Source organism: Eptatretus burgeri, chromosome 1, assembly GCF_056783735.1.
Source record: "Eptatretus burgeri isolate ZD-2024b chromosome 1, Ebu_testis_v1, whole genome shotgun sequence".
In the NCBI taxonomy this organism is placed as follows: domain Eukaryota; kingdom Metazoa; phylum Chordata; class Myxini; order Myxiniformes; family Myxinidae; genus Eptatretus; species Eptatretus burgeri.
In genome coordinates this window covers 28,263,210-28,277,702 of record NC_140961.1, presented here as the reverse complement: position 1 = coordinate 28,277,702, position 14,493 = coordinate 28,263,210, and positions in this window count along the sequence as shown.

The following is a 14,493-nucleotide window of genomic DNA, read 5'->3' as shown; positions in this document are numbered from 1 at the left end:
GGCCCACATACCGAGCTTCACATCGGCACTTAAACTCATAAATAACATTGCTGGTTTGTGAGGTGGGTATACATCCTTGTTGACCGACGTCAGCAAACGGCGAGAGGTAAAGATTACTCGGGGTTGCACAGCCAGAATCGTGTTGGACACAATATGTTTGATTTCTACTTCAAACCTTCGTGATGATTGCCCTTTTCAGAGTATCCTGATATAGACTGGACATTTGTCCGGACCAATCTTCCGATCTTTTGTCATGTTTCGAAACTTGCGTATGTATCTCAAAACTATATTCTCAGGATAACCATTCTCACAGAGTATATTCATGATTTTGTCAATTTCAGCAGAAAGATTACAAGGTGAACAAATCCTCTGTGCTCTGTTAACCAGGATATTGATCAAGGCAATTTTGTATCTCGTGGAGCTGTAGGAGTCCCAGCGAGTATACTGCCCTGTGAAAGTCGGCTTCCGGTAGACGGATGTTGTGAAACCGAGGTTGGATCTATCAACCAACACGTCCAAAAACGGTAACGTGTTTGAAGATTCCAGCTCCATGGTAAACTTCAGCGCTGGATGGTGAGTGTTGAGCCATGCCTGGAAATTGTCACATGTCATCCTAGACTCTAAGCAAAAATGTCATCAACATACCGATTGGATACGATAGGGGAATCGACCCCTTGCCAACCAGTTAGTTTCTGCATTTCATGAAAGCGGACAAAGATATTTGCAAGAGCTGGGCCTAATGGAGAACCCATGGCCACACCGTCCATTTGAACATACATCATGTTGTTAAAACTGAATTCCACCTCCCTTGTTGCTGTGTTTATTAATTCCACGAAGATGTGTTCCGAGATCATCAGTTGTTCCAGATCGGTGTGATATAGCAAATGTGCGCATATCTCAATCGTCTCCGTCAATGGGACATTCGTGAACAAGCTTTTAATACCATCCCCCTCTCTCCAGGATGTGGTTGCAACCGTCAATCATTGACGAACTCTGCTCCAGCCAATGGGAGCTCGAGGTGAAGATGATGAGCCGACCAATGGGCGTTCGGTTTAACCATGATGTCATTACGGTTAAACCAATCAGCTTCTACCTTATTGAGACCTGTGTATAAAGCGCACGCCTTCACTTCCTTCTTCACTTGCTGCGATTTTTACCCTGAAGAGTGCAGCACAAAAAGCTTCGGTCACTATTATGTCGTGTTTGTTTGTATCCATATTAAAGATCTGTAGTACCAAGCATCCGTTTAATAGAAATAATGTAGAGACAGTAAAATGGTGACCACAACTGGGGCACTACTGAAAAGCACATCTGAAAAATATTTTGTGACAATGTAGAGTCAGAAGTCTGCTATTTCACTCATGTAGCAAATACTGGCCTTAATTTGTGTGTATACTGTATATACATATATTTATCTGTATATTACAAAAACTCTCATATTGTATGTATGTTCCCGAAATACAGCCAAAACGGTACACGATAGCGCAAAAATTTTCACCCCACCTCACTCACCATTCGCCTGTGGCGTGCAGTATCAAGTTTCGTTAAAATCGGGAAACGAAAAAAAATAATTAAAAAAGCAATTCTTGATTCAGTCAAGTACTCTTTGGGAGTATTTGATCAATGCAAATGACCTCAGCGGTATAGTTCGCTGGAGCTATCTTTATTTTTATGTATTTTAAAAATCAACCGCTGTCACAACGGGAACCCAAACGGGTTCACGGGTCGTCTAGTATATTACTAAAACTCTCATCTTGTATGTATGTATGTATGTTCCCGAAATACAGCCAAAACGGTACACGATTGCGCAAAAATTTTAGGGGCACCTTACTCACTATTCACCTGCGGTGTGCAGTATCAAGTTTCATTCAAATCGGGCAACTAAAAAAATTATTAAAAAATCAATTCCCTATTCAGACAAGTACTCTTCGGGAGTATTTGATCAATGCAAACCTCAGTGGTATAGTTCACTGGAGCTATATATTTTTTTCTTGAAATGATTTATTAAAAAACTCAAACATTTGGTATAGACAAAGAACGATTTCTTTTAAAACATAAGATAAACATTGTCATTTTGATCTGTTACTTCTATGTTCATTCATAAAAAAAAAATTGTGTTTAGAAGATGACGCACAATAATTTATTCGACTTTCTTTTCTCCGTTTTTTTTTCACATTGATGCGCAATATCAAGTTTCGTTCAAATCGGGCAACGAAAAAAACTTATTAAAAAATCAATTCCCGATTCAGTCAAGTACTCTTCGGGAGTATTTGATCAATGCAAACAACCTCAGCAGTGTACTTCACAGGAGCTATCTTTTTTTTTTCTTGAAATGATTTTTTCAATCAACCGCTGTCACAACGGGAACCAAACAGGTTCACGGGTCATCTAGTATATATATATATATATATATATATATATATATATATATATATATATATATATATATATATATATATATATATATATATATATATATATATATATATATACAGCTCTGGAAAAATTAAGAGACCATTGCAAAATTATCAGTTTTTCTGGTTTTACTATTAATAGGTATGTCTTTGAGTGAAAAGAAACATTTTTGTTCAATTCTATAAACTACTGACAACATTTCTTCCAAATTCCGAATAAAAATAGTCATTTAGAGCATTTATTTGCAGAAAATGACAACTGGTCAAAATAACAACAAAGATTGTGTTTTCAGACCTCAAATAATACAAACAAAACAAGTTCATATTCATTTTTAAACAACACAATACTAATGCTTTAACTTAGGAAGAGTTCAGAAATCAATATTTTGTGGAATAACCCTGATTTTCAATCACAGCTTTCATGTGTCTTGGCATGCTCTCCACCAGTCTTTCACATTGCTGTTGGGTGACTTTATGCCACTCCTGGCGCAAAAATTCAAGCAGCTCGGCTTTGTTTGATAGCTAGTGACCATCCATCTTCCTCTTGATCACATTCCAGAGGTTTTCAATGGGGTTCAGGTCTGGAGATTGGCTTGGCCATGACAGGGTCTTGATCTGATGGTCCTCCATCCACACCTTGATTGACCTGGCTGTGTGGCATGGAGCATTGTCCTGCTGGAAAAACCAATCCTCAGAGGTGGGGAACATTGTCAGAGCAGAAGGAAACAAGTGTTCTTCCAGGACAACCTTGTACGTGGCTTGATTCATGAGTCCTTCAGAAAGACAAATCTGCCCGATTCCAGCCTTGCTGCAGCATCTCAGATCACCGATCCTCCTCCAAATTTCACAGTGGGAGCGAGACACTGTGGCTTGTAGGCCTCTCCAGGTCTCCGTCTAACCATTAGATGACCAGGTGTTGGGCAAAGCTGAAAATTGGACTCATCAGAGAAGATGACCTCACTCCAGTCCTCTACGGTCCAATCCTTATGGTCTTTTGAAAACCTCAGCCTGGCTCTTCTTTGCTTCTCATTGACGAAGGGCTTTTTTCTGGCTTTGCACGACTTCAGCCCTGCCCCGAGGAGCCTGTTTAGAACCGTCCTCACCGTGCACTTCACCCCAGCTTCCGTTTGCCATTCTTTTTGTAGGTCACTTGATGTCATCCTACGGTTGTTGAGTGACATTCATATGAGTTGGCGGTCATTCCGGTCAGTGGAAAGTGGTTTTCACCCTCTGCCAGTCTGTAGCTTTGTTGTCCCCAATGTCTGCTGCTTGACCTTGTTATTATGAACCGCCATCTTTGAAATTTTAAGGGTGGAAGCAACATGACGCTCACTGTATCCCTCTGCCAGTAAAGCCAGAATTGAACCCTTCTTTACCTCACTCAAAACTTTTCTTTTCAACTCTTTTGGGATGGACAATAGTTGTTTTTTTAAATTCCAATTACTTTTGACGTACTACTAGCACTGTTTTTGCCATCCAGCTGGTCCAATTGCAAGAGGATAGCGATGACCATAGCAGTGGTTTTTATACTTTTCCTTGTTAAATAAGATTCGGTTTAGGTGATCACCTAATCAGTACCTCACTAAGTAGAATGAGGTGTGCCTGTGTTGGAATTCAACAGACACTGGAATGGAATGGCTGTCGTACATGTAGAGATGCTGATTTACAAAATTTTTGGAGTGGTCTCTTATTTTTTTTACAGAGCTGTGTGTGTAATATATATATATATATATATATATATATATATATATATATATATATATATATATATATATATATATATATATATATATATATATATATATATATATATATATATTGTTACGGCTGTGGAAATTCACAGAACACCATAAAGGTCTTTCGTTCAGTTCGATCGATAAGTCTGTGTTCAGTTAGATTTCCCCACTGTTGTTTAATGGGAATTTATTCGTGTCACAGGGCTGTGATCTTTGAGATAGCCGTTTTTCTTTCACTATCGTTATTTTGGACCACCACCACCACCACCAACATCGCTCTCAAGCAACCGCTTCGGACCCACCGTCCTTCCACCACCACAACCACATGCACCTCTCAACAAACCATGCCATCCTGATCAACTTAACCACAACCCTCATAACCACACCACCGCGTTTCCACCTCGGCACACGGTTGCTAGAGGCCTGGCCTTCGTCGAGGGAAAGCAGGCAGTCCCCGTTTCCCCCCTCCCCCGGACAAATGGCGTCCCCACGGTTAATTCTGCCTGGCGTGTGGAAGAAGACAACCACAGCGGCGAGGGAGCACCCCCGATTTGGCGGGAAAACGCTTCGTCCGGGAAGGTTCCCGCATGTTCTGGAAGGAGGGCGGGGCGAGAGCGGAGGGGTGGAGCGTGGGAAATAAAAAGGGCGCACGGAGCGTTCGTTCTCTCTCTCAGGCATTCGTTCTCTCTCTCGATGGTTGCTGGAGTTGTCGCGGCCAATGGACGCCGCGGAAGGACCTGGGCTGCTTCTGCCCGAGCTGCGTGGAGGACTGGGCTCGTGTCGGAGTCGGGAGCTTGGAGCTTGCAGTCAGTGGAAAGTCCAGGCGTCTCGAAGGAGACGCGAGCTGGAGGAGCAGCCTTACCTGCTGTGTCGCGCAAACCGCGCGTTCGTGTGGAGAGAGCTCGCTGGCCGCTGAGCAAGGCCTGGGCTCAACCGCGGCTACGCTCCCGCCATGGGGAAGGAGCATCATGGGTCACCCAAGCCAGTGACCCCGAGGGTGCAGGTAACCTGCAACGGTCTTGTGGGACTCATTCGGTCTGCCAAGTCCCACGCCATAAAGACCCAAGAGGTTCAGTCTGACCCCATTGCCTTTGATGGCGTCTTTCCTGCTTTTCTTTGAACGAATGTTGTGGCGCAGTGTCTTGCGAAGTAAAACTGTGTTTGTGACTGTACATTGATAATTGCTCATAGTCGGTTGTCGTGTTTTTACCTTGCTCGTGTCTTGTCCCCTTCCCCCATTGATCGCATGGCTGTATATGTGCATCTGTGTAGTAAATAAATGTGCTTGTGTGAATGTAACCCCGTTCGTCGTGTCATTTTCTCCTTATTGAACTGCCATGTTGTTTCACGGAATAGTAGTGGGTTTTTTAAATAACCATTAAATAGAATCGGGTCTGGCGAGGTCTGGCAATAATACCCGCTCGGTTATCCCAGAACGGAATGGACCACTTAAGCGGTTCGTGTCCAAGCAGGCCTCTGCCGAGGTACGGTTCCTCGGTAGGTTACCTGCGTGAGTACTTAAGTATATCGACATTCGGCGATTGACCCTATTTTGCATGGGTAGAATACGAACTGGACCATGGTGGGTGGTTAAGGACCCACCCGTGACTGGTTTCTGGCGTTGTTCCAGAAAGTCACGACTGAATTGCTCGTTCGGTGGGCGAACATTCGTAACAATATATATATATATATAATATTAATTTTTATCTATATATATATATATAATATTAATTTTTATCTATATATATATATAATATTAATTTTTATCTATATATATATATATATATATATATATATATATATATATATATATATATATATATATATATATATATATATATATATATATATATATATATATATATATATACACATGATGACCCGTGAACCCATTTGGTTCCCGTTGTGACAGCGGTTGATTGAAAAAATCATTTCAAGAAAAAAATAAAAAAGATAACTCCTGCGAAGTATACTGCTGAGGTTGTTTGCGTTGATCAAATACTCCCGAAGAGTACTTGACTGAATCGGGAATTGATTTTTTAATAAGTTTTTTCGTTGCCCGATTTGAACGAAACTTGATATTGCGAATCAATGTGAAAAAAAACGGAGAAAAAAAAGTCGAATACATGAGCCAAACCCGTGCTCTGTGCGAAGTTTCGAAAGTGAGGGTTCGTGAGGACGTCAATATATCCGGTGTTCACAATGTGATTTATCGAATTTCTTTATATACAATGTTTCTTGTTGCATTTTTTGTGTCAAATTCACCTTCTGAGGAAATCAGCATGTGCAGAAGAGGGTTTTACATGGCAGACGCTATTTTCTCGGAGTGGCATTATGCCTCTCAGCGGTGACGTCACACGTCGCCATGCAAACAAATGTAAAAATTAGAAAATCGTCAAAAATTCCCAAACCTCTCCGTGTGGTGCGATCTCACATAGCCCATGCTGTTCATCAGACCACAGAGCACCCGCATGCCGAAAGTGGCGACAATCCGTCAAGCAGTTTCAGAGGCGAAACGTCATATTACGTGCAGCCGTTAACAGAAATAATATATATATATATATATATATATATATATATATATATATATATATATATATATATATATATATATATATATACACACACACACACATACACATACACATGTACATTTTATTTATATTGTTACGGATTCGCGCCCGCTGGCGTGCTGACGGCCACGTAACTCGAATCGCGGCACGTCGCCCACCGGACGGACAATCCAGTCGTGACCCTCTCGGACTAACGCCGGGAACCAGTCACGGGTGGACCTTTCGGTCTCACCGCGATCGAGCCAATCGGCCCCCGCGTGGGATAGGGTTGCTCGCCAAATTCGACCTACCTAAGTACCCACACGGAGGGTAGACCGGGCGATCGCACCTCGCCGCAGGTCGACTTCGGACACGGGCCACTTAAGCGACCCGTTCCGTACTATCGGGATAACCGAGCGGTGTTATCGTCGGCCTCGACGGTTCGATTAATTATCGGGCGTATTCAGCCCACTACCAACCCTTTACGTGAAGCAAGATGAGGATTCAATGAAAGAAATGACGAAGCGAAGCGGGAAAACAGTTCAACATAAAGCACATTTATTCGCGATGAACGGAAAGCACACATATTCAATTCCACCAAAAGCACATAGAAAAGGAAAAGAAACACAATGCAATTTTACACAAAAAGCAAATGCGACAATGCAGATCTAATACCGATTACGCGAGCACACGGCAACACTTATACAATTTTACTTCACAGACGGCGCCGACAACACACATTCCCAAAGCAAAAGAAAAGAGAACCACCCTCCAGGATGAGGGGGTAGGCGGGCCTGGGGCCGAGACCGTGTCGGGCCTACCCGTCTGGTGATGAGACGCGGAGCGGCGGTGGTGCCTCAACTCCACGGGCCTCGCGGACAGTGTCTGGTAGGGGGTGGGAAAAGGGGGCCCCCTTGGTCGCACTATCTCAGCGCGGGGGGAAACAGGAGGGGGTTGCTGATGCTCGGGGAAAGGAGGATTTTTACTCTGTCTCGGGTCCCGCGACGAGCGTCTCCACCTCGACCAGGTCGCGCCGTCGGCCTCCCTGGTGTGCAGCTCCCGGCACCGACGCGAGCACCCCCTCGTCTGCCTTCGCCGCCGCCGCCTCTCCACAGCTCCGTCCTCTTCGCTCCGACTCCAACTCCGAACTCTTCCTCCTGCGAACTCCCCCTGCGAACTCCCAACTCCAACGCACACGACCAACTTTTCTGACGAACGCAGCCGCTTATATAAGCCCCGTGGCTTCGCCTTTGACCCCCTGCCTTCGACCTTTCACCTCGCTCCCCATTGGCCCGAGAAAAAGTGGGCGTGAATGCATTTTGATCCATGAATTTGCATATAGCGACCGCCCTCCAACGCCCTGGAGGCGGGGCCAAATCGCCCCTTGCTCACCGATTGGACGGAACAAAAGTGGGCGCGAGTCGTTTTTGATCCGTTTTTGGAGCGGAAAGTCCGTGGTTTTGTACACGCTGTTCGGCGCGCGCCCTGCACGAGTCCAATACCGGTACCCACAAGCGGCGCAAGAACGGTGGCGATGCGACGGTTGCGAGGTGTGACGGCAAAGGTCGTGGCTGCTGTGGTGAAGCGGCGCCGCGGTGGGTGGTTGATGTTGTGATAACTGTTGAGACGTGGTTGGCGGTGGTAATCATGGCGGTTGGTCCAAAATAAAGATAGTAAAAGAAAAACGGCTATCCTGAAGAGTCGCAGCACGCATGAATGACATGTATTCCCACTAGACAACGGGTTTGGGCCTAACTACACATATACTTACGGAGATATCTCACCTAAGGGACCTGAATGGTGGTTTGCGAATTTGGTCAACCACAACAATATATACACATTTATTTATATATACATTTACATATCCATTTATTTATATATTGTTGCGGGCCGGGGACCGGTGGTGAGAACAACCGTAAGGTGGGGGAAGTTACGTCATCTCCCACCAGACTCCTGGAATTGTCGGCCATCGCTCATGGATAATTCAATGAGGCGGCGGTTCGCTTCACCGACCGTGGACGCCAATACCTCCACCGCGTAGCGTCGGATCCGGATCTGAACCCGATCACTCTACCAACTACCAACTACCTCTCCGTTTCGGATGCAGCCGAGAACGGACCCGCCAAGAACGTACCAGCTAGAATGAACAGATTAATTATCGGGGATAAAGACCCGGCTAAAAACTTAGATCCGAACCATGCTGGACCAATGGAGGAAAAGACAAAAACGAACTGGGAACATTTCTACAATAATTTATTTACAATAAAGCGAGGAAAGTTATGTGGTACAGGTAACAGGTTTATTGGGATGTTATGCAGGGGAAGATGAGAGAAAGATGTAGTGCGAAAATTTTACAACAACTTTTAAAGCAGACACAGAGCAGACTTGTCGCGAGAATAATACAGTCACAAGGTTCGAATAACTTATACAGTTCTACTTAATGGACGGTGACACACACTCGGACAAAATACACCCAGTTGAAGGCAAAGGACTTTTGTAGCCAGGGAGGGAGGGAGTTGAGGTCACAGTTCTCGGTACCTGAGTTTCAGGGAAAGGGATGCTCCGTGGTGCGGTACCTGAGTGACAATGGTCGCGCAGCTCGGCCCACAGCCGCACGTGTGGAGTTCGTGTGTGTGTGTGTGTGTGTGTGTGTGTGTGTGTGTGTGTGTGTGTGTGTGTGTGTGTGTGTGTGTGTGTGTGTGTGTGTGTGTGTGTGTGTGTGTGTGTGTGGAATCCAAGGCAGCCAGGATAATTGGGTATCTCCTGCAATGAGGCTGAGTCTTTGGGTCTCTCACTCCCTCACTCTCAACGAACGACTTCCAAAGAACTCCTTGGATCCTCCACAGATCTTTCTTTAAACGATCCTGGTCTGGGACAGGATTCGGGATTCGGGCAATTCGTTGCAGTTTCGCTTCCTTTCCAGACCCCCAAGGAACTCGAGACTCCAGCACAGAACGAACTGTCTCAGCACTTCACGAACTCTCCGAACTCCAAGCACTCCACCCTGAGGATGGTGTCGTAATTTATCCATCTCCCTCAGCGGGGAGGGGCCTTGGTGAAACTGACGTCACTGTCCACCTTGATTGGACGGGGCTTCCATGGGTCCGCCCTTTCTGGGCGGGGTTTCGGCCATACTGGGAATCCCGCCTCCTCCACACGTGCGGATTCGCCAAAAAGGAACGACTGGAAGAGGATTTTGCCTCGGACAGCGAGTCGTCGGTTAGGCCTAGGTCACATTTGCCACGGCGGCCGTGGAGTCTCCAAAATCTACGGCCACTAGCAATTATACGGCGGCCACAGTATTTCCATGGTCACACAATGTAGCAGTCACATATGTTTTTATTTTTCAGGGAGCCGCACGGCGTATTTAGGCCTAAGTCACATTTGCTCTACGGCGAGGATACGGCATCCGTACGCCCTCTGAATTGACAGAAACGTGCGACGGCCGCAGAGTTTCTGAGGTGGCCCTACGCCATTTGGCTATCTTTTACAGGCCGTAGGGGTCGCCGTGGAATTATAACGCGGAGTTATAACTTTTTTCATTTCTACGTTGGCCGTAGCAATTCGACATGCCGTAGTTGTGACGTAGTTGTGTTCCACATCGACCGTACGTAAGGCGTACGGTGGGCTTGCGTTATTCGTGCTGCTGCCGTAATCTCTTATCAATGAAAAATGAATTTTGCCCTAAAAACCGAATACATTTTAAAAAACCGAACACAACGTGGCGTTCATGTTTGTTCACGCGTCTCCCCCACCTGTTCGAGCCGCATCTTCGAGCTTTGTTCATCCAGTTCGTCGGTGGAAGTCCTCGTGAAAACATCTCTCGTGTGTCGATCGCTACTTTACCTCGCGTTTTCACCTTCATTTGTGCTGCTTTTTTTTTTTTTTTACTCATCTTGTGTTTTAATTAATAACAAAAAGCAATCCGATCACGTGGTGTGACGGACTGTCGGGCAAGGATTTAATTTCACAGAAAAACCGGTTGTAATTTGGAATATCCATGATTACCTCAGCCCGATGCGTTTGATGAAAGTGATTGTGGTTCTGGGGGCATCATGTTTGATGAGCTGCCCTGGGGGCAGCGCTCGCAGAGTGCGCGAGCGATCGGAACCCAGGCCAGAGCTTGAGCCTGTGTGGACCTTTGGATGTGGTGATTGTACCAGTTTACATACAATACACCGACGCCGAAGGTCATTTACTCATCTTATTTTACCTTAAACATGGGGAATTTCAGTTGAAAGTGGATTTTCTTGTGGTCCAGGAACAGATTAATTCACTCTATTATTTATTATTGGGAAAATAGTTTGGGAATCGAACTTTTTGCAATCCGAACAGCCTCCTGGAACGAATTCAATTCGGATTCTGGGGGCACCACATTCTGGTATGTTCCGAACTGTTATATTTTTATTTCAGTAAAAAAAGAACTGGTATATATACCCACTCGTTACCGTCCGTCTGGTCGCCTGTTCGCCTTAGGGCCCCCCTGCGGTCACCTTGCGGCACTTTGAGACTACCTTGAAAATTCTATGGCCGCCGCAGGGACGCCATCAGGTCACCGTGCGACATCAAATGAAAGACCTACGGCACCCCCACGTTTTCGGTCTCCACAATTTATTAATACCCCGTGCGGCTCCCCGAAAAATAAAAACATATGTGACTGCTACATTGTGTGACCGTGGAAATACTGCGGCCACCATATAATTGCTAGTGGACGTAGATTTTGGAGACCCCACGGCCGCCGTGGCAAATGTGACCGAGGCCTTAGGCAAGTAGGTGAACACGCGGTTGTTAATCCCACACGTGAGTAGCAAGCGAGAGGAGGGGCAAGCAGGCAGAGGCTACCGTGGGTTGTCGTGGATTTGCCTTTGCAATGAAATGGAGTGGGGATAAAAAGCTTTATTAATCTAACTAAAAAAACATCGCAACGCTCCCCTTTAATTTCCCACTAAACACAAGGAAGTGATCTGTCTTCACATATACTTAATGGAATAACTAACTTGGGACACCTGTATGTTGCATGCATATGGTTCGTCGAACCGTAACAAAATATATACATATATCTTGAAACATGTCTTTCCATTCTGACAAATCTCACACTCTCAATATGTCTCTCTGAAAGGATATAAATATATATATATTTTGTATACAATGTCGAGGCTCGTATGAGAGCCAACACACAGAACATACAACAAGGGGAGCAGGAGACAAGAGGGGTGGGAGAGAGAGAAGGACAAAGGTGTGGAACAGAGACATGAGGAGATCTGTGAAAGGGAGAGGGATGGGGTGGGGTACACAGGGTAAACAAGATAGACACTTCAGGGACTTTCAGGTCCTTACACGAAAAGGACTTTCAGGTAGGAAAAAAGGGAATTTGAGGGAGGTGGGTTTGGGGTGGATTAATGGGGGTAGAAAAGATCGTGGTTTTGGATGGGGGATGATAGGTGGTGGTGAACAGCTGTTTTTAAGACCTGGAGGGAAGAGTGGGATTGAAGAGAGTGTGGATGTTTGTTCCAAGGGGGGGGGGGGATGAAAGAGTGGAGGTGAGCAGTGATTCTTGATTTTGTTCGTTTTTACCAGAAAGGGGTTGCTGGTGTATCTTGTGCCGGAGAGGTGACGGTAGAAGACAGATAGACCCCAACCTGTCCTGCGGTGAGAGAGTGAGAGACCCAAATAATGAGCCTCATCACTGGAGATACCAATGATCCTAAATGCCTGGGTTTCCACAGCGTGAAGCCGAGAAAGGTGAGAGGCGGGAGCAACAGCCCAGAGGGGCGAGTAGTACCCCATCAGGCTGCGGACAAAAGCTTATTTGGTGGTCAGGAGTTCTGGTGTGCCAAGGAAGGACTTTGCACGATGGAGGATTCCCAGTCGGCGACTGGCTTTGGAGGCCAGGTTGGAAATGTGGCTTTCCCAGGAAAGGTCGTGGCAGATAGTGATGCCCAGAAGCTTGAATGAAAAGACTTCTTTCAGAGGATTGTTGAGAAAGTAGATGGGGGGAGGGGAGTGGGGGTTTCCAGACGGTCCTTTCAGAGAGACATAGTGATAGTGTGAGATTTGTCAAGATGGAAAGACATGTTCCAAATTTTGGACCAGCTTGTGATTTTATCCAGATCTGCAGAGGATGAAGAGGTTGCTGCTTGCCGATCTGAGGGATGACAGATAGTACAACAGAGGGTGGAGTCATCAGCAAAGAGATAAAGAGGATTTTCCAGAGAGACAGAGAGATCATTGATGAAAACCATAAAAAGAACAGGGCCCAGAACACTGCCTTGAGGAACTCCAGCCTGGACAGGAAGAGGGGATGACAGAACTCCATTAAGGGCCACATGTGGGCTGCGACAGGAGAGGAAGTCTGCGAGCCATGCGTGGAGATGGCCTTGGATACCATGGGAAGAGAGTTTGGTGAGCAGGGCAGGATGCCAGACCGTATTGAGGATCTCCATCCATTGTTGGGAGAGCAGAAGCAGCATATCCAGGGTAGAGTGACCTGTTCTGAATCCATATTGGTGATCGAAAATCAAGCCATTGGAGAAGAGAAAGGATTTATTGTCTGAAGTGATGATGGATTCCATAACCTTGCTGATGATTGGGAGAAGGCTGATTGGCCTGTCGTTGCAGGGATCTTATTTTGCACCTTTCTTCTGCAGAGCGGTAAAATAAAAGATGTGTTTGAGGAAGACAAGTTTGCAAAACCTCAAGAGGTGTCGGTCTCTCAGCTATTGTGCAGACATGTACACCTCTGACATCTACCCAAACATCCCCCTACCCCCCCTCCCACGTCTTCATTATCTTTCTGATCCCCTTACACCCCCTCTCCCCCTCACCCCACATCTTCTGTGCTGCTTAGCAGCAGTTAAAGGCCAATCTGGTGAAAACATTGGCTCTATGAACCTTTGTTTTCAAATAGCTCGAGTAGATTGTATTGTGCTCCTCGATTATTTGCCATTTTGTGGTCTCTTCTTTATTTGAAATGTCTCAACTCCACTCAGTTCTTCTCTTATTTATATAATATATCATTACTGGAAAAACAAACACGGAAATTTGTACAATACACTCATATTTTGTATATAAGCCCTTTGCTTTATGCAGGTTGTTTGGCATTCTCATATGAGCATCAATGATGCTGGAATCCCATGAAGGTTCAGAACCTTATACTATGTTGATTTGTCCATTATCTACTCATGTCCTTGTATTTCACGTAAAAGCCTTCCAAATGTCTTTGTCTTCCATGAGATACATGTATAAGCTCATCAATAAGTGTAGATTGTGTTTCAAAAAGGATAAAAGAAACATTACTTTGTATTCATGCTGCCATATAGTTCGTTTCTCATTGCACGCTTGTACAATTGTGTTCCAACACATTGATAATGGGTCAACGGGACAATGTGGATGCAACAAGGGGGTGAACAAACTGAGCAAGTAGAGATAAGAGGAAAGGAAATGTAGCAAATTGGAAATTGATGGGGAAATGTAATTGGGGATTGGGGAGGGGGGGGAGGAAGGAGGTGGCAAAAATGTGGACAGATAATGTCACAGGTATGGATTGAGGATGGCTTGAGGTGTGTGCACTGCCGACTTGAAGTTCCGATGAGAAGAGTGCAATTGACCAGACAGAAGAAGGAAATTCTGCAAGCAGGAGAAAAGAGGAACAAAGGAAAGAATGAGAGCTGGAGTGACTGGAGTCGTGAGGGCAGAGTTAGCAGGACTTGAGAAGAGGCAGTAGAAAACACTAACCTGTCTGCAATGAGAAATGTATTCTTTTTTTTTTCTTTTTAATGTGTATTATCCTTG